The sequence below is a fragment of the Tachyglossus aculeatus genome, unplaced genomic scaffold (genome assembly GCF_015852505.1).
Source record: "Tachyglossus aculeatus isolate mTacAcu1 unplaced genomic scaffold, mTacAcu1.pri SUPER_34, whole genome shotgun sequence".
NCBI classification, from domain to species: domain Eukaryota; kingdom Metazoa; phylum Chordata; class Mammalia; order Monotremata; family Tachyglossidae; genus Tachyglossus; species Tachyglossus aculeatus.
Genome location: NW_024044839.1, coordinates 1423059 through 1444030, shown reverse-complemented (window position 1 = coordinate 1444030; position 20972 = coordinate 1423059). Strand labels below are relative to the sequence as shown.

Here is a 20972-nt window from a genome sequence, read left to right as displayed (position 1 = left end):
CCATAGTCAGCACCTAATACCACAGGAAAAAAATGCAATTCCATGGAACACGGAATGGAACATGGATTGAATGGAACACTGACTCAAGACTCTTTGGTGCAGTAGTTTTTTATTGGGGGCGGTGGGGTGGAGTCAGACAGTGGTTGTGTTGTTCAAATAAAGTCTTTGGAAATTCTGGCACCAGTTGAAACCTTCAGTTCACTCATGATGAGTCAAACCTGGTTGAAGAGAAGAAAATGACACTTGTCAGACAGTGAAGAGGAAGCCAGCAGTGGCCAAAACTCAATTTTTCCCACTCCCGGCTGCAACAGGATAACAATAATAATCATGGCATTTGTTAAGCGCTTACTATGTACCAAGCACTGTACTAAACGATGCAAGGTAATCAGGTTGTCCCATGTGGGGATCACAGTCTTAATCCCCATTTTACAGATGAGGTAACTGAGGCACAGAGAATTGAAGTGACGTGTCTAAAGTCACAGCTGGTAAGCTGGCTTTAGAACCCACAACCTCTGACTCCAAAGCCCGTGTGCTTTCCACTAAGCCAGGATGTGGTCACTGCTTGCAAGCATGCAGGAAGGGGATGTACAAGCTACAACCACGACCTGAGCCACCACCATTGCCCCAAAAATCAACCCGTTTGTCCTTCGCATCTTCCCAGATGCAGACCCCAATCCCTCACCAATGCCAATCGTGATGGCATGGCCTGCCCAGGGGGAAGAAGAGCCCAGCCTGAACCAGATCTGGCCAACCCGTCCTCTCCACAAGCCCAGCCAAATCTCAGGCTGGGTTTTCTCCTTCACAGCTGAGCTCAGACAGGCATCGTTGGCTGCTTGGCTCTGGGCTGATGGGGAAATCCCATCTGCTCGAAACACAGCCGTCTCACTGTGAGATTTCGGCTGCTCGCGTGAGTGCTGGTTGACACGGTCCTTACCCGCTTCCCTGGCATCTGCCTGCTGGCCACCCCGGGTCATCAGAGGAATCTCAGAACCGGATCCATCGGCCCTCGTCTTCCTGCACGCAGCACCCTGGGGGAGACGCCACGGAGGGACAGGTAAAGCCCAGCTGGCCAGAGGCCTCTACCCCTCTTCGATTCGCTCCCAGCTGCTGGGAGAGCTTTAAGTTCAGCAAGTCTGATCTCCACAGGGGGAGGAACATTCCTCTTCAGACAGGGATAACTCAGTAGCATCATCACCTCAGCTCTCCCTTGACCTGGCCTCTTAGAACAGCACTCTGCACACGGCAGGGCTCAAACACCTCTAATTCAGTGATTGATTGATTGACTGTTAACTAGCCCTAAAAGGGGTGCGTTCAATGCTCCCCACTGCAGACCCAGAGCATCTTTTGGCTTTTCCGGGTACAAGTCAAGACCATCCTTGGCTGGTAAAACTCCCCCTTTTAGACTGTGAGCCCACTGTTGGGTAGGGACTGTCTCTATATGTTGCCAATTTGTACTTCCCAAGTGCTTAGTACAGTGTTCTGCACATAGTAAGCACTCAATAAATACGATTGATGATGATGGTATGTAGGCCTTCGGATACCATCAGATACCCCACTTTAATGGTATCTGTTAGGTGCACTCCCAGGCCCGGGCTTCTCCACTAGGCCTTGCCATGTTCCCTTGGCCCGTGCCCCCCAGTTTACTGTCCATCACATGGCACAAGCAGACCCTCTCACCCACATGCCCGACCCACTGAAAGGCTCCTTACCAACCAGAGGGGTGTACTTCCACACACTCTAGCCAGCACCTCAAGGCTCTCGGGAATGCGAGGATGACATTCTCATCTGCTGTCTCTTGTCCAGGTCCAGGAGCAGGCGTTACACCCTGGGAATTTCAGAGATGCCCACTCATGAGAATCCCCCCTTCCCAACTGACAGGCAATAAAGAGGCTTTGTGCTGGCAACTCTGCAGAGCGGAGCCTCAGGAAGTCAAAATTCCACAAAGGATTTCGTTCAGACAGGGATAACTTTTACTCATCACTAGCTCGCTCTTCCGATTTAACTCCACCCAAGGGTGGTTCAGCCGGGGCTGGATTCCGTACATCACTTCCAACACCCATGGCACGTGCCATGACTAGCACAGCGACACAAGGTGACTGCAGAATACACTAACACATGGGATTGCTCCCTTTAAACTGCTTTTCAGCAGTGAAAACGGGAGAAATCCGGGCATTCACTAGGTGCTTACTACGTGTCAAGTACTGTGCAAGGAGCTGGAGGTGGGCACCATCTGGAGAACGGGTACTTCTCCCATTCTTACTACTCAATTCCCATTTTACAGATGAAGAAACCGGCACAGAACTTAGGTGAACTGCCTTAGCCTCCTGATCCACATTTTTGTGGCGGGATTTCATGGTGGTTTAAGGGCAGTTTGCTGACCGATGGCATGCAGGCAACCTCCCCCATTCCCAGACCCAAATCACCCCCCTACATTACTTACTTTTTTCAGCCCGGGAGCTGGAGGGTCGGGTCCACGACCCCCAGGAGTCGCGATCCGGCTCGGCTCACCCCCATTTCCCGCGTGCGTGAATAGTCACCCTGGGAAAAAGGATAATTCGATATCTATTAAGTGCTTCCTGGGTGCTGAACGCGGGAGTGGAACCGAGATCAACCCATCAGTGATTTTACTGAGAGCTTACTCTGTGCAGACCACTATAATACACGCTTGGGAGTCCACCACAACAGTAGGTAGACATGCTGCCATCCACAATAAACTTAAAGAGTTTAGAAGGGGGAGACGGACACTAATATGAATAATCAGACATATTTCCTGATAACCGGATCAGATACATCACGGAGCTCGCAGGCCAAAAGGGAGAACAAGGACTTCATCCTCTTTTTCCAGATGGGGAAATCGAGGGATTAAGACTTTGAGCCTCACGTGGGACAACCTGATCACCTTGTAACCTCCCCAGCGCTTAGAACAGTGCTTTGCACACCATAATAATGACATTTGTTAAGCGCTTACTATATGCCAAGCACTGGGGTAGATACGAGGTAATCAGGTTGTCCCACGTGGGGCTCAGTCTTCATCCCCATTTTACAGATGAGGGAACTGAGGCCCAGAAGTGAAGTTCCTTGCCCATACTATGTGCAAAGCACTGTTCTAAGCGCTGGGGCGGATACAAGGCGATCAGATTGTCCCACGTGGGGCTCAGTCTTCATCCCCATTTTACAAATGAGGGAACTGAGGCCCAGAGAAGTTAAATGACTTGCCCATACTATGTGCAAAACACTGTTCTAATGGCTGGGGCGGATACAAGGTGATCAGATTGTCCCACGTGGGGTTGAGTCTTCATCTCCAATTTACAGATGAGGTAACTGAGGCACAGAGAAGTGAAGTGACTTGCCCAGTCACACAGCACAAATAATAATGGCATTTATTAAGCGCTCACTATGTGCAAAGCACTGTTCTAAGCGCTGGGGGGATACAAGTTGATCAGGTTGTCCCATGGGGGGGCTCCCAGTCCTTCATCCCCATGTTACAGATGAGGGAACTGAGGCCCGGAGAAGTGAAGTGACTTACCCAAAGTCACACAGATGACAACTGGCGGAGCTGGGATTTGAAGCCATGACCTCTGACTCCAAAGCCCGGCCTCTTTCCACTGAGCCATGCTGCTTATGCAATCGTTCTTGTTATTATTAGAAGTAGCATGGCCGGAATCCCCGAAGTCGCCGAGAGGGTGGGGATTGGAAGCCAGGCCTCGGGACCCCCAGGCACGGTCCCTCCCCTCGGGGTCCTCATTCATTCATTCACCTATTCATTAATTCATTCAATCGTATTTATTGAGCGCGTACTGTGTGCAGAGCACTGGACTAAGCGCTTGGGAAATACAAGTTGGCAACATCTAGAGACGGTCCCTACCCAACAGCGGGCTCACAGTCTGGAATCAATCAACCAATCAATCAATCGTATTATTGAGCGCTTACTGTGTACAGAGCACTGTACTAAGTACAAGTTGGCAACATATAGAGACAGTCCCTACCCAACAGCAGGCTCACAGTCTAGAAGGGGGAGACAGCCAACAAAACCAAACATATTAACAAAATAAAATAAATAGAATAAATAAGTACAAGTAAAATAAATAAGTAAATAGAGTAATAAATACGTGCAAACATATATACAGGTGCTGTGGGGAGGGGAAGGAGGTAATGTAGGGGGGAATGGGATACTCCTCACCATGCCCATGTCGGCGGGCTCCGCGCTGAAAGGCCGCATGGCGCCGCCCGCGCGCCGAGTCTTTCCGGTCAGTCTCGCGCCAACTCTCGCGAGACTCCGCCAGGGCTTCTGGGAAATGTAGTTCGAAGCCGTCCCCAGGCCAGGCGGGCCCCCTGTAGGCTTCACCGTCAAGCCATCAGTCGTTCATTCAATCAATCAATCAATCAATCAATCGTATTTATTGAGCGCTTACTATGTGCAGAGCACTGTACTAAGCGCTTGGGAAGTACAAATTGGCATCACATAGAGACAGTCCCTACCCAACAGTGGGCTCACAGTCTAAAAGGGGGAGACAGAGAACAGAACCAAACATACCAACAAAATAAAATAAGTAGGATAGAAATGTACAAGTAAAATAAATAAATAGAGTAAATCCAATCGTTTGTATTCATTCATTCACTCACTCAACCGTATTTATTGAGCGTGTATTGTGTGTATGTTTTTTACATATTATTTTTTACATATTATTTATTATTATATTTTTACATATTTATTATTTTTACATATTTATTACTCTATTTATTTATTTATTTTACTTGTACATTTCTATCCTATTTATTTTATTTTGTTGGTATGTTTGGTTCTGTTCTCTGTCTCCCCCTTTTAGACTGTGAGCCCACTGTTGGGTAGGGACTGTCTCTATGTGTTGCCAATTTGTACTTCCCAAGCGCTTAGTACAGTGCTCTGCACATAGTAAGCGCTCAATAAATACGATTGATGATGATGATGATGATGATGATGTATGTGTGTATACACCTATACATACATATATATACCTATACATATATATATTTATATACATACATATACATATATGTTGCCAATTTGTACTTCCCAAGCGCTTAGTACAGTGCTCTACACATAGCAAGCGCTCAATAAATACGATTGATGATGATGATATATACGTGGCTCATTGGAAAGGGCATGGGCTTTGGAGTCAGAGATCATGGGTTCAAATCCCGGCTCTTGCTTAATAAATACGCACCACAGGACTGTGCTAAGAGCTTGGAAGATGCAGTATAATCCTCTGTGCCTCAGTTATCTCTCATCTGTAAAATGGGGATTAAAGTTGTGAGCCCCACATGGGACAACCTGATTACCCTGCATCTACCCCAGCGCTTAGAACAGTGCTTGGCACATAGTGAGCCCTGAAGAAATACCATCTATTTTATATAAGAGCAAGTATCTGCGCCCGGGGGTTCAGAGGCAGTAGTGGGAGGAAGGACAGCTTTATGAACGCTCGGCGCTCGTTAGGGGAAACCTGGCTTCTTTTTCCGATCCTGCTTCATTACCGCAGGACGCCACGAGGGGACGCCTGTGGCTCACAGATGGGGCCGTCCTAGTGGCGCCCCGTGACCTCACCTGCCGGCTGGCGCTGGGGGGCGCTGCGCTACACCGCCCTGCCCTGCCCTTCAGCCACCGGCCTCTGATATTTCTATATCTATATCTATATCATCATCTATATCTAGCTCTATCTCTCTATCTCTATATCTATATAGATAAATTCCATAAATTCCCATATCTATAGAGATATAGATATAGATAGATATTATAATATATAATATAATATATTCTATATTATATAGTATAATATATTGTGTTATATGTTATATATTTATTATATTATATTATATTATGTTATGTTATGTTATATTACGCATATAATATGGAATATACCATACTGTATATTATATTATATTATATTATATTATATTATATTATATTATATTATATATGTTGCATTATATATTATATATGATATGTTATATAATATATTATATATTCTATATTATGTCTATGATATCATATACAATGTATATGATATAATATGTAATATATTCGTGTACATATAATGTATGTATATGAATATACATACATATGTATATTCATTCATTCAATCGTATTTATTGAGTACTTACTGTGTGCAGAGCACTGTACTGAGCGCTTGGGAAGTACAAGTTGGCAACATATACAGGCGGTCCCTACCCAACAGTGGGCTCGCAGTCTAGAAGGGGGAATAATAACGGCATTTATTAAGCGCTTACTATGTGCCAAGCACTGTTCTAAGCGCTGGGGAGGTTGCAAGGTGATCAGGTTGTCCCACGGGGGGGGCTCACAGTCTTCATCCCCATTTTGCAGGTGAGGTAACTGAGGCACAGAGAAGTGAAGTGACTTGCCCAAAGTCACACAGCTGATAATTGGTGGGGCTGGGATTTGAACCCAGGATCTCTGACTCCAAAGCCCGTGCCCTTTCCAATGAGCCACGTATATATGTATAAGTATGTATGTATGTATACGTATATATATATATATGTATAGGTATATATATATATGTATGTATAGGTATATACACACATACACACACACACCCCTGTCCCCCTACGCCCCTCCCCATCCACGTGCTTCTCCACGTGCTCATTTCCTTTCCTCCCTCACCTTCCCTCCGCCACAGACACACACACACAGCTGTTCCTCATCCATGTGCCTCGTTCCCCTCCTTCCTAAACCTTCCTCCCATCACCTGCCTCTCCTCTGCGTGCCTCTCCTTCCCAGGCCTCCAGGAGATTGCCAAGCTTCAAGGAGATGTAGGCTTTGGTAAGCTGACAACAGCCTCCCAAGAAAGAGCCCCCTGCTTCTTCATTTTGGCAACTCCTTCTCCAGCAAAGAAGGTATGTCTTCTTTCTTCCCCTATGCCTGTCCACCCAAGTAGCAGCCACCTGAGCACTCTCTCTCTCTCTCACACACACACTCACACATACAGTGAGCCTTTCAAGACAGAGTCCATGCCTAATTCCCATCTGTGTACTCCTCAGCGTTTAGTACAGTACTCTGCATCCAGTAAGTGCTTCACAAATGCAATTACTATTTCAATTACTACTACACTCACACCTCACACACTACACACCACACACACATTAGCACCTTGTAATCCAAGCCCTTATCCTATCCCACCTTGACTACTGTATCATCCTCCTTCCTTGCCTCCCTCCCTCTTGCCTTCCCCCATTCCAGTCCATACTTCACTCTGATGGCCAGATCACTTTTCTACTAAAACGTTCAGGCCATGTTTCCCCATTCCTCAAGAACCTGCAGTAGTTGTCCAGCCATCTCTGCATCAAACAGAAACTCCTTACCATCAACTTTAAGGCAATCAATCGTCTTGCCCCCTCCTACCTCACCTTATTACTCCCCAACAATAATAATAATAATAATAGTGGCATTTATTAAGCACTTACTATGTGCAAAGCACTGTTCTAATCACTGGGGAGGTTACAAGGTGATCAGGTTGTCCCACGGGGGATCACAATCTTAATCCCCATTTTACAGATGAGGTAACTGAGGCACAGAGAAGTTAAGTGGCTTGCTCAAAGTCACACAGCTGACAATTGGCGGAGCTAGGATTCGAACCCATGAACTCTGACTCCAAAGCCCGGGCTTTTTCCACTGAGCCACTCTGCTTCCCCAACTACAACCTAGGCCACACACTTTGCTCTTCCAATGCCAATCTACTCACTGTACTTCGATCTCATCTATCTTGCTGCCACCCTCTCATCCACATCCCGCCACTGGCCTGAACTCCCTCCCTCTTCTTAAATGACAGATGATTACTCGTCTCCACTTTCAAAGCCTTATTGAAGGCACATCTCCAAGAGGCCTTCCCTGACTAAGCCCTCTTTTCCTTTTCTTCCATTCCCTTCTCCGTCGTCCTGACTTGCTCCCTTTATTCACCCCCCCCCAACTCCACAACACTTGTGTCCGTTTCCATAATTGATTTATTTTAGATCTTAAGCTTGTTGTGTGCAGGGAATGTGTCTTTTATATAGTTGTACTCTCCCAAGTGCTTAGTCCAGTGCTCTGCACACAGTAAGCACTCAATAAATACGACTGATTTGATTGTATCTTGGCCCCTATTGTAGACTGCCCAGGTCCTCCTTCCTTAGGCTAAGTGGAAGGTCCAGATTTTTGCTCCTTGGTGGCTGGTGGCTAGTTACACCTTTGGCTTGACACCTGGTTTCTCAAGCACATCTGAAAATCAATCGTGGTTAATGAGAGCTTACTCTATGCTGAGCCCTGTACTAAGCCTTGGAGAATACAATACAACAGAATTAGCAGACGCAGAATTAGCAGATGAGTCCTCTAGAAATAAATCAGGGAAGGCCTCCTAATCTCCCCTCCCATTAACAAATACCACAATTATTATTTTATCCAACCCAAGCCAAATTTATGGCCAACTTCCTTTCGTGTCCTCTAAGCCCTTAAATTCCCATAAACGCAAAGCTTGGAGATATATATATATATATTATAGGCTGCATTACAGTCTGTACTCTGAAAGGTAACTGTAGACAGGGATTGTGTCCAACCTGAGTATCTTGTCTCTACCCCAGCCTTAGTACAGTGCCTGGCACATAGTAAATGCTTAATTATCAGTATTATTGTTTTTATCAATACTAATAAGGTGCAGTGCCTGGGTAGGTTTAGGGTTAGATATGTGTTGGATACCCAAGAGCCCAGGATGGTCTCCCCCTATCAATCAATCATATTTATTGAGCGCTTACTGTGTGCAGAGCACTGTACTAAGCGCTTGGGAAGTACAAGTTGGCAACATATAGAGACAGTCCCTACCCAACAGTGGGCTCACAGTCTAGAAGGGGGAGACAGAGAACAAAACCAAACATATTAAAATAAAATAAATAGAATAGATATGAACAAGTAAAATAAATAGAGTAATAAATATGTATAAACATATATACATATATACAGGTGCTGTGGGGAAGGGAAGGAGGTAAGGCAGGGGGGATGGAGAAGGGGAGGAGGGGGAGAGGAAAGAGGGGGCTCCCCTACTGCAGACTTAATAAGGACAGGAGGAGTGGAGGCAGGAGACCCCAGGTCCTGGGGGTCAGAGGTTCTAATTCCAGCTCTGCCACATGTCTGCTGTATGATCTTGGGCAAGTCACTCCACCTCTCCGGGCCTCAGTTCCCTCATCTGTAAAATGGGGATTAAGACTAGGAGCCCCAAGTGGGACAGGGACTATGTCCAACCTGATTACCTTGTGCCTACTCCCAGCACTTAGAACAGTGCTTGGCACGTAGAAGCGCTTAAACGCCACAATTATCACGATCATCATGATCATCTTTACCTACATCTCAGTCCTGCATACCGTCGCCTGCTTCCCTTCTCTGCCTGAATGCAAATCTCCGGGGCTTCTGGTAGGGGGCCTGAGTGACAGTCAGAAGGCTGTCGGAGATGCGGTGGGAGTCAGGGCAGCGGCTGGGAGCCTGCTGAATCCCCGGCTGCTCTCTGTCTCTCCTAGAGCTGGGAACCTGACTGGGGAGCTAATGATGAGCCACGCGGGGCGGAGGGGGAGAGAGGCTGCTAATAGTGGTGGTCCTCGTGGTAGCGACCGTCACGGTAGCAACAGCAGCAGCTATAGCGGCCTTCCTCTGGGAACTGCTTCCAGGCCCTGAGACAGAGATGGTGACTCCTCACCCTAACCCTCGGTGACCTGCTCCCCCCTCCCCCATAGGCTGACCCATATCTGTACATATTTATTACTCTATTTATTTATTTATTTTACTTGTACGTATCTATTCTATTTTATTTTGTTAGTATGTTTGGTTTTGTTCTCTGTCTCCCCCTTTTAGACTGTGAGCCCACTGTTGGGTAGGGACTGTCTCTATACGTTGCCAACTTGTACTTCCCAAGTGCTTAATATAGTGCTCAGCACACAGTAAGCGCTCAATAAATACGATTGATTGATCTGGGGGTGGGATACCCCTGGAGGCCTTTAGATACACAATCGGTGCACACGTGTGTGACAATACTAAGCACTGTGGTGTTTATTAAGCACTTGGGAAGAAACAGGAAAATCAGGTGAGACACAGTCCCTGTGCCCGGGACTGTTGGGTAGGGACTGTCTCTATATGTTGCCAATTTGTACTTCCCAAGCGCTTAGTACAGTGCTCTGCACATAGTAAGCGCTCAATAAATATGGTTGATGATGATGATGATGACTGGAGCTATCTAAGAGGGAGAGAGCAGGGAGTCTTCTCCCCTTTTTACAGATGGGGACACTGAGGCCCAAAGAGTCCAAGTGACTTGCTAGGGAAGCAGCCTGGCAGAGTGGATGGAGCATAGGCCTGGAGTTAGAAAGCCATGGTTTCTAATCCCGGATCTGCCACATTCGGCTGTGTGGCCTTGGGCAAGTCACTTTACTTCTTTGGGCCTCAGTTACTTCATCTGTAAAATGGAGATTAAGACTGTGAGCCCCATGCCGGACAGGGACTGTGTCCAACCTGATTTGCTCTTATCCACCCCAGCGTTTAGTATGGTTCCTGGCCCATAGTAAAGGATTAACAAATACCATAATTATTGTTAAAGGTCACCCATTAGAGAGATCACATTAGAACTCAGCCCTCAAGGAGTTTACCATCTAGCATAGGAGGATGTAATCAATAAATACTTACGGAGCCCATTCCTGCACACTTAGACTATAGACTGAAAACTTATGGGCAGGGAATGTATCCGCTAACTCTTTATTGGACTCTCCCAAGCACTTAGTAGAGTGTTCTGCGTGCAATAAGTGCTCAGTAAATAGGATTGAGTGCTTGACTGACTTCCCAAACTCACTCCAGCCCCCAAAGAGTTCATAGGTGGGAACTGGAGAAGTGTCCCCATTTCCTCTGCCTGGTAGAGGAGGGGGAGAGGAGGAGATGGAGGCCTCTGGAGCCGGGTGATGGGGAAGGTGATGGAGCCAGAGGGACCAGGCCTGAGAGATGGGAGGGAGGGAGGGAGGGAGGAAGATTCCTTTTGAAGATTAATGGCTTTGAGAAAGATAGGAGCAGCTGCCGGAGCCTGAATCTCGGAGAGCAGGAGCGGAAATTAGCTTTTATCTCTTCCCGGGGCCAGGCAGGATTGTGCAGAGAAATGGCAAAGCAGCTGGAGACCAGAGAGGCAATCAGCGATTGCCAAAAAAAGTGTCTTCTCCCCACCAAATCCCCCATGCTTCTATCCGATTTAAACACACTTCCACAATAATAATTGCGGTGTTTGTTAGATGCTTACTATGTGCAAACTCTGTACTAAGCACTGGGGTAGATATAAGAACATCAGGTCCCAGATGGGGCTCACAGACTAAGAGGGAGATGAGGTATGGAATCCCCATTTTGCAGATTAAGGAACTGAGGCCCGGAGAAATGAAGTGACTTGCCCAAGGTCACACAGCAGATAAGAGGTGGACCTGGGATTAGAATTCAGGACCTCTGACTTCCGGGCCTGGGCTATTTCCACTAGGGCACGCTGCTTCTTACATGCACGTATGTCCCCAATCAATCAATCAATCAATCGTATTTATTGAGCACTTACTGTGTGCAGAGCACTGTACTAAGTGCTTGGGAAGTACAAGTTGGCAACATATAGAGACGGTCCCTACCCAACAGTGGGCTCACAGTCTAAAAGGGGGAGACGGAGAACAAAACCAAACATACTACCAAAATAAAATAAATAGAATAGATATGTACAAGTAAAATAAATAGAGTAATAAATATGTACAAACATATACACACACGCAGTCTCAGGCAGGCACTCATGTCTGGGCTCCCCTGGTGCGTCTAACAGACAATTCCAGCCAGGGGACTGGGGAGTAAGCTCTTTATGGGCAGGGGATATGTCAGTTATATTGTTGTATTATCCTCTCCCAAACACTTAGTACAGTGTGCTGCACACAGCAAGTGCCAAATGAATATGATTGACCGAGCGAATGTGGTGAGAAAAAAGACGCTGAAGAGACTGAAACCACTGAGCCCAAAACCTCTGGTGACCCAAATTTGAACTTTACTATTGCCCCACAAAGCAATTCAAGACATCCAAATATATAGGTAGCCCCGACCCCCCGTGACAGATGGTGAAATATCTTCGCAAGGGTGGTAACCACTCAGTATGAGTGGTCCCACGGGGAAAGAGACGTCTTCCCGGCCCCTCTGGAGGGTCTCTGGGCGGGTGGTCCATATCGGGTCTAAGCCCTAGGAGAGCTAACTATCAATCAATCGTATTTATTGAGCGCTTACTGTGTGCAGAGCACTGTACTAAGCGCTTGGGAAGTACAAGTTGGCAACATAGTCACTAATTAGTCACATCCCCAAAGCCTCCCCCCCCCACCCAGAGTGATGGAGCTGTTGCCCCTTCGGGTGAGCCCTACATGACTCACAGGGGGTAGTCCTAGAGAGCTAAACAGGGCAGTTGTGAGTGTCTCCCCTTGGTCTGAAGCAGCGCCGAATTCAGGACTGGCCCCCAGCGTGGTGGCGGGGAGGGGCCGAGCGTGGGGTTCTTCTGCCTCCAGGAGCTCTCCATCACGGGGCGTCCAGAAGCCCTGGGCTCAGGAAGGGAGTCATCCGGGTCTTGAGCTGAAACATAAAGTCAGCAGAGATCAAGGCCTTCACCACGCTCAAGGACTGAAGTCTGACAGACAGGCCTGGTGGAGAACGCAGAAACAGGTAGGCCCTATCTTTCAGAGAAGCAGTGTGACCCATTGGGAAAAGCCCCACCTTAGGAATCAGAGGACCTGGGTTCTAGTCCTCGCTTCACCCCCTGTCTGCTTGTGTGACCTTGGCCAGGGTTGCTTAACTTTTTTTTTTTTTGATGGCATTTGTTAAGCGTGTGCAAAGCACTGTTCTAAGCACTGGGCACTGTAACTTCGCTCTGCCTCAGTTCCTCTTCTGCAAAATGAGGATTTGATCCCTGTTCTCCCTCCTACTTAAGACTGTGAACCCCATGTGGGATCTGATGATAATAATAATAATAATGGCATTTATTAAGCGCTTACTATGTGCAAAGCACTGTTCTAAGCGCTGGAAAGGTTACAAGGTGATCAGGTTGTCCCACAGGGGGCTCACAGTCTTCATCCCCATTTGACAGATGAGGTCACTGAGGCACAGAGAAGTTAAGTGACTTCCCCAAAGTCACACAGCTGACAGTTGGCAGAGCCGGGATTTGAACCCATGACCTCTGACTCCAAAGCCTGGGCTCTTTTCATTGAGCCATGCTGTTTCTCTTATATCTACTACCCCAGCACTTTAAACAGGGCTTGACACAGAGTAAGTACTTAACTGATATCACAATTATTCTGATTGTTATTCTTCTAGGAATGGCTTATCTGAAAGCTCCTTAGTGGTAGGGATCACATTTTCTACATCTCTTATAGTCTTCCGAGTGCTTAACACAGTATCTTGAATGCAGTAGATGCCCAATAAATACCAGGGACTGGTTAAATGGAGACGACCCTGGGTGGCGGGAGGGGGGAAGGCCCAGAGCCGCCTGGGATCCCTGCACCTGCAACTCCTGCCACTCCTCCTCCCTTGGAGGCAGAGAAGGGAGAGCAGGCCTCTGGACACTAAGCAGGCCTGATCTCCAGGCAGGCAGGAGCAGGGAGGTCAATCAATCAATCAATCATCAATCGTATTTATTGAGCGCTTACTGTGTGCAGAGCACTGTACTAAGCGCTTAGGAAGTACAAGTTGGCAACATGTAGAGACAGTCCCTACCCAACAGTGGGCTCACAGTCTAAAAGGGGGAGACAGAGAACAAAACCAAAGATATAAAACCAAAACCAAAGGTCCATGGGAAATCAAGAGCGGAAGATGCAGGGTGGATAGGGCTTCTCTTAGCAGCTGCTGGCCCACCTGACTGATATGCCCCAGCCAAAACCTGCCCGTTCAGGGCCCAGAGGCAATCAGCAGCTGGTCATTCAGGGCTGAGAAACACACACATGGGTATACATGTCTAAATACAGTCGATAAATATGATTGATACACACTTGCGCACCTAGAATAAATTCCAACACTCTCTGTCCAGCAGAGGTAACAATAATTGTGGTATTTGTTAAGCACTTACTATGTCTCAAGCACTGGGGTAGATGCAAGATAATCAGGCCGGACAGTCCCTGTCCCACAAGGGGCTGAGAGTCTAAGTAGGAGGGAGAACAGGGATTGAGTCCTTGTTTTATAGGTGAGAAAATTGCGGCCCAGAGAAATGACTTCCCCAAGAACCCACAGCTGAACCGGAATTAGAATCCAGGTCCCCTGACTCTCTGTAGTCTTTCAATCAATCAATCAATCGTATTTATTGAGCGCTTACTGTGTGCAGAGCACTGTACTAAGCGCTTGGGAAGTACAAGTTGGCAACATAAGTGCTTGTTATGCACTTATGCACGTCGGCTAGGCCACGTCGCTCCTCTAGGTCCCGGGTAAATAGCCCCCCAAGGAATCTGGGGGTGCCCGATGCCCCTCCTGGGAAGAGGTGGCACTGGGCCAACACTTGTGTGAGCCCCATGTGGGACAACCTGATGACCTTGTATCTGTCCCAGGGCCTAGAACAGTGCTTGGCACATAGCAGCGTGGTTCAGTGGAAAGAGCCCGGGCTTTGGAGTCAGAGGTCATGGGTTTGAATCCTGTCTCCACCAATTGTCAGCTGTGTGACTTTGGGCAAGTCACTTCACTTCTCTGGGCCTCAGTTACCTCATCTGTAAAATGGGGATGAAGACTGTGAGCCCCACGTGGGACAACCTGATCACCTTGTAACCTCCCCAGTGCTTAGAACAGTGCTTTGCACATAGTAAGCGCTTAACAAATGCCATCATCATCATCATTTGGAGTCAGAGGTCACGGGTTCAAATCCTGCCTCTGCCAATTGTCAGCTGTGTGACTTTGGGCAAGTCACTTCACTTCTCTGTGCCTCAGTTCCCTCATCGGTAAAATGGGGATGAAGACTGTGAGCACCCCCCCCCCCCCCCGTGGGACAACCCGGTCACCTTGTAACCTCCCCAGCGCTTAGAACAGTGCTTTTCACATAGTATGTGCTTAATAAATGCCATTATTATTATTATTATCATTATTATAACCTGATCACCTTGTAACCTCCCCAGCACTTAGAACAGTGCTTTGCACATAGTAAGCGCTTAACAAATGCCATCATCATCATCGTTTGGAGTCAGAGGTCATGGGTTCAAATCCTGCGTCTGCCAATTGTCCGCTGTATGACTTTGGGCAAGTCACTTCACTTCTCTGTGCCTCAGTCCCCTCATCAGTAAAATGGGGATGAAGACTGTGAGCCCCCCCCCCCCACCGTGGGATAACCTGGTCACCTTGTAACCTCCCCAGCGCTTAGAAGAGTGCTTTGCACATAGTAAGCGCCTAATCATTATTATTAGCAGATACCATAAGTACTGTTGTTCTTATCGCTGACCCCCGGGGAGGCTCGGCCAATGGGTGTGCGCGGTGAGGATGTCATGGCCCTCCAGCTGCTCCTGTTGGGGGCGAGGCAGCAAATCCTCCTCCTCCAGGCAGGCGGCCGGGAGCTCATCCACCGGGATGCTTCGGCCCTGTCTCCGACCCTCCGTCCTCCTCTTCCTCCTCCTCCTCCTCCTGTCCCTGGGGCTGCCTAAGGAGGGAACGGGCAGGGTCGGCCTCCTCCCCCGGACACTCGGGCGGACCGGGGTCCGGGAGGAGCAGCTCGGCTCGGCGGGAGCAGGGGGGATGTGCTCGCGCTTGACCGAGGGTCAGGGGGCGGCCCGGACCTCGGAGGACCCCCGGCCGGGCCCATGTTATCCATTCATTTATTCAGTCGTATTTATTGAGAGCTTACTGTGTGCAGAGCACTGGACTAAGCGCTTGGGAAATACAAGTTGGCAACATCTAGAGACAGTCCCTACCCAACAGTGGGCTCACAGTCTAGAAGTCTGTTATCCACCTCAGTGCTTAGACTGTGAGCCCACTGTTGGGTAGGAACCGCCTCTATATGTTGCCAACTTGGACTTCCCAAGTGCTTGGTACAGTGCTCTGCACACAGTAAGTGCTCAATAAATACGATTGAATGAATGAATGAATGAGTACAATGCCTGGGACATAGTAAGCGCTTAACAAATACCATAATTATTAATTCCCTTCAAAGCCCTACTGAGAGCTCACCTCCTCCAGGAGGCCTTCCCAGACTGAGCCCCCTCCTTCCTCTCCCCCTCCCGCCCGCCTTACCTTCTTCCCCTCCCCACAGCATTCATTCATTCATTCAATTGTATTTACTGAGCGCTTACTGTGTGCAGAGCACTGTACTAAGCGCTTGGGAAGTCCAAGTTGGCAACATATAGAGACGGTCCCTACCCAACAGCAGGCTCACAGTCTAGAAGGGGGAGACAGACAAAAAAATAAATTAACAAAATAAAATAAATATAATAAATATGTACAAATAAAATAGAGTAATAAATACATACAAACATATATACGTATATACAGGTGCTGTGGGGAGGGGAAGGAGGTAAGGCGAGGGGGAGGAGGGGGAGAGGAAGGAGGGGGGCATATATACAGCACCTGTATATATGTGTATATGTTTGTACGTATTTATTACTCTATTTTACTTGTACATATTCTATTTAATTTTGTTAATATGTTTTGCTTTGCCGTCCTTCTCCCCCTTCTAGACTGTGAGCCCACTGTTGGGTAGGGACCGTCTCTAGATGTTGCCAACTTGTACTTCCCAAGCGTTTAGTACAGTGCTCTGCACACAGTACGTGCTCAATAAACACGATTGAATGAATGAATGAATGAATTATCATGATTACTAACCACTGGGGTGGAGACTGTAAGCTCATTGTGGGCAGGAACCACCTGTCTACATGTTTTGTTGTCCGTCTCCCCCTTCTAGACTGTGAGCCCGTTGTTGGGTAGTGACCGTCTCTGTTGCCGACTTGGACTTCCCAAGCGCTTAGTACAGTGCTCTGCACACAGTAAGCGCTCAATAAATACGATTGAATGAATGAATCAATCAATCAATCAACTCGGGCCGGAGGTCAGAAAAGCGGAGGGATCTCCTCCCATCCCCCTTGCCTCCGAATGCTTCTCTAAAGTCCCCACCACTACCCCAAACGGTCCCCATCACCCCTCTCCCCAAGATCCCTTCACCCTAGATGCCCCCCAAAGCCCCTACCATTCCACACCGCCTCCCCAAGCCATCATCCAAGCGCTTAGTACAGTGCTCTGCACACAGTAAGCGCTCAATAAATGCGATTGATTGATTGATTGATCCATCCCTTCTCACCACCTCCCCAAGCCCCCAATCACTGCCATCTCCTTATTACCATCCCCATCCCCTCCCACTGCCTCCCCAAGCCCCTTATCACCGTCCCCATCCCCTCCCCAAGCCCCTTATTCATTCATTCAATCGTATTTATTGAGCCTTTACTGTGTGCAGAGCACTATACTAAGCGCTTGGGAAGTACAAGTCGGCAACATATAGAGACAGTCCCTACCCAACAACGGGCTCACAGTCTAGAAGGGGGAGACAGACAGCAAAACAAAACATGTGGGCAGTTGTCAAGTCTTCAGAATAGAAATAAAGCTAGATACACGCCATTAACAAAATAAATAGAATAGTAAATATGTAGAAGTAAAATAAATAGAGTAATAAATCTGTACAAACATATATACAGGTGCTGTGGGGAGGGGAAGGAGGTGGGGGATGGGGAGGAGGAGAGGAAAAAGGGGGCTCAGGCTGGGAAGGCCTCACCCCCATCCCCTACCCAAGCCCCTTATCACTTCCCCACCCCCCTCCGAAGCCCCTTCATTCATTTAATCGTATTTATTGAGCGCTTACTGTGTGCAGAGCACTGTACTAAACGCTTGGGAAGTACAATCAATCAATCAATCAATCGTATTCATTGAGCGCTTACTGTGTGCAGAGCACTGTACTAAGCGCTTGGGAAGTACAAGTTGGCAACACATAGAGAAAGTCCCTACCCAACAGTGGGCAAACATATTAACAAAATAAAATAAATAGAATAGATCAATCAATCAATCGTATTTATTGAGCGCTTACTGTGTGCAGAGCACTGTACTAAGCGCTTGGGAAGTACAAGTTGGCAACACAGAGACAGTCCCTACCCAACAGCGGGCTCACAGTCCAGAAGGGGGAGACAGAGAACAAAACCAAACATACTAACAAAATAAAATAAATAGAACAGATATGTACAAGTAAAATAAATAAATAAAGAGTAATAAATATGTACAAACATACATCAATCAATCAATCGTATTTATTGGGCACTCACTGTGTGCAGAGCACTGCACCAAGCGCTTGGGAAGCACAAGTTGGCAATACAGAGACAGTCCCTACCCAACAGTGGGCCCACAGTCTAGAAGGGGGAGACGGAAAACAAAACCAAACATACTAACCAAATAAATAGAACAGATATGTACAAGTAAAATCAATAAATAAAGGGTAATAAATATGTACAAACATATATACATCAATCAATCAATCAATCGTATTTATTGAGCGCTCACTGTGTGCAGAGCACTGCACCAAGCGCTTGGGAAGCACAAGTTGGCAACACAGAGACAGTCCCTACCCAACAGTGGGCCCACAGTCTAGAAGGGGGAGACAGAGAACAAAACCAAACGTACTAACAAAATAAAATATGTACAAACATATATACCGGTGCTGTGGGGAAGGGAAGGAGGTAAGACGGGGGGATGGAGAGGGGGGGGCTCAGTCTGGGAAGGCCTCCTGGAGAAGTTGGCAACATGTAGAGACGGTCCCTACCCAACAGCAGGCTCACAGTCTAGAAGGGGGAGACAGACGACAAAACCAAACCCCATCCCCTCCCACGGCCTCCCCAAACCCCCGGCCCCCGCGTCCCGGCCCCGGCCTCACACGGCTGGACTTGGTTGCCGAAGTGGCGTCGCCAGAGCAGGGCCAGGGCACTGAGCAGCAGAAATGTGGTGCACATGGGGGCCGCCGCCCCATCCCCGGCTGCCGGGACCCCGAAGCCAGGCTCTGCCCCCGCCCGGGCCCACACTAAGAGGATCAGCCCGATTAGCGGGGGCACCCACACCGACCTTGGGCAGGGCTGGGCGTGGGGGGAACCTCCTGCCGCGGATCAATCAATCATATTTATTGAGCGCTTACTGTGTGCAGACATTTATTTATTTTACTTGTACCTATCTATTCTATTTATTTTATTTTGTTAGTATGTTTGGTTTTGTTCTCCGTCTCCCCCTTTTAGACTGTGAGCCCACTATTGGGTAGGGACCGTCTCTATATGTTGCCAACTTGTACTTCCCAAGAGCTTAGTACAGTGCTCTGCACACAGTAAGCGCTCAATAAATACGATTGATGATGATGATGCAGAGCACTGCACTCAGCGCTTGAGAAGTACAAGTTGGCAACATATAGAGACAGTCCCTACCCAACAGTGGGCTCACAGTCTAAAAGGGGGAGACGGAGAACAAAACCAAACATACTAACAAAATAAAATAAATAGAATAGGTAGGTACAAGTAAAATAAATAAATAGAGTAATAAATATGGACAAACATATATACATATATACAGGTGCTGTGGGGAAGGGAAGGAGGTAAGATGGGGGGGATGGAGAGGGGGGAGAGGAAGGAAGGGGCTCAGTCTGGGAAGGCCTCCAAGGCAGGTCTGGTCGGGTCAAGGCCGCTGCCCTCCCTCAGCTGGGCTGCCCTGCGCTGACCTCTGCCCCCTCTGACCTCTGCCCCAGGCCGGGCCCGCCTTTTCCCCGGGCAGGGGAGGCTTTGGGGGGCTGCGGGCCAGGAGACCAGCCAGCTGATCCCTAGGGCTGGAGCAGGGGGAGCCCTGTCTGGGAAGGAAGATCATCATCATCAGGAGAAGCAATGTGGCTCTGTGAAAAGAGCCCGGGCTTTGGAGTCAGAGGTCATGGGTTCAAATCCTGACTCCGCCTCTTGTCAGCTGTGTGACTGTGGGCACATCACTTAACTTCTATGGGCCTCAGTTACCTCACCTGTAAAATGGGGATGGGTTCAAATCCTGGCTCCGCCACTTGTCAGCTGTGTGACTATGGGCATGTCACTTAACTTCTATGGGCCTCAGTTGCCTCATTTGTAAAATGGGTATTAAGACTGTGAGCCCCTTGTAACCTCCCCAGCGCTTAGAACAGTGCTTTGCACATAGTAAGCGCTTAATAAATGCCATCATTTATTATTATAATAATGATGGCATTTGGTAAACGCTTACTTGAGCCCAACACCACTCTAAGCGCTGGGGTAGATACAAAGTAATCAGGTTGTCCCCCGTGGGGCTCACCGTCTTAATCCCCCTTTTAAAGATGAGGTCATTGAGGCCCAGAGAAATGACGTGACTTGCCCAAGGATGCACAGCAGACAAGTGGAGTAGTCAGGATTAGAATCCACCCCATGTCAGGAGAGTCAGGCCCCTTTCCTCCCTGGGTCACCCTGGGCCTCCCTGCTCCTCACCAACCCGGGTCATTCCGACCCCCTGGCCCTGCATGCAGTCATTCAATCATATTTATTGAGCGCTTACTGTGTGCGGAGAATTGTACTAAGCGCTTGGGAAGTCCAAATCGGCAACAGTTGAGACGGTCCCTACCCAACAACGGGCTCACAGTCTAGAAGGGGGAGACAGACAACAAAACAAAACAAGTAGAAAGGCGTCAATCCCTGCAGAGACCGGGCCCGAGCAGTCTGGGAGCCGCCTCCCTCCCACAAGTCCGTCTTAATAATAATAATGATAATAATAATGGTATTTCTTAAGCGCTTACGATGTGCAAAGCACCGTTCTAAGCACTGGGGTGGTTACAAGGTGATCAGGTTGTCCCACAGTGGGCTCACAGTCTTAATCCACATTTTACAGATGAGGTAACTGGGGCACAGAGAAGTGAAGTGACTTGCCCAAAGTCACCCAGCTGACAATTGGCGGAGCGGGGATT

The 20972-nt window shown here is 48.1% G+C and overlaps 1 long non-coding RNA gene and 1 other non-coding gene across 3 annotated transcripts; both read right to left on the bottom strand.

Moving 5' to 3' along the window:
* Positions 1–90: 90 nt before the first annotated feature.
* Positions 91–4204, bottom strand: LOC119922054. 2 transcript variants are annotated; one of them, XR_005448620.1, is made up of 5 exons: positions 4181–4204; positions 2441–2538; positions 1710–1825; positions 935–1028; positions 91–218 (listed from the first exon to the last, which is right to left on the bottom strand). It is a non-coding gene; the product is annotated as an uncharacterized LOC119922054 (long non-coding RNA). The 2 variants fall into 2 exon arrangements; XR_005448621.1 differs by lacking the exon at positions 4181–4204 and adding an exon at positions 3527–3566.
* LOC119922090 lies at positions 1915–1989 on the bottom strand. The gene has a single exon (XR_005448628.1). It is a non-coding gene; the product is annotated as a small nucleolar RNA R38 (small nucleolar RNA).
* Positions 4205–20972: the final 16768 nt, after the last annotated feature.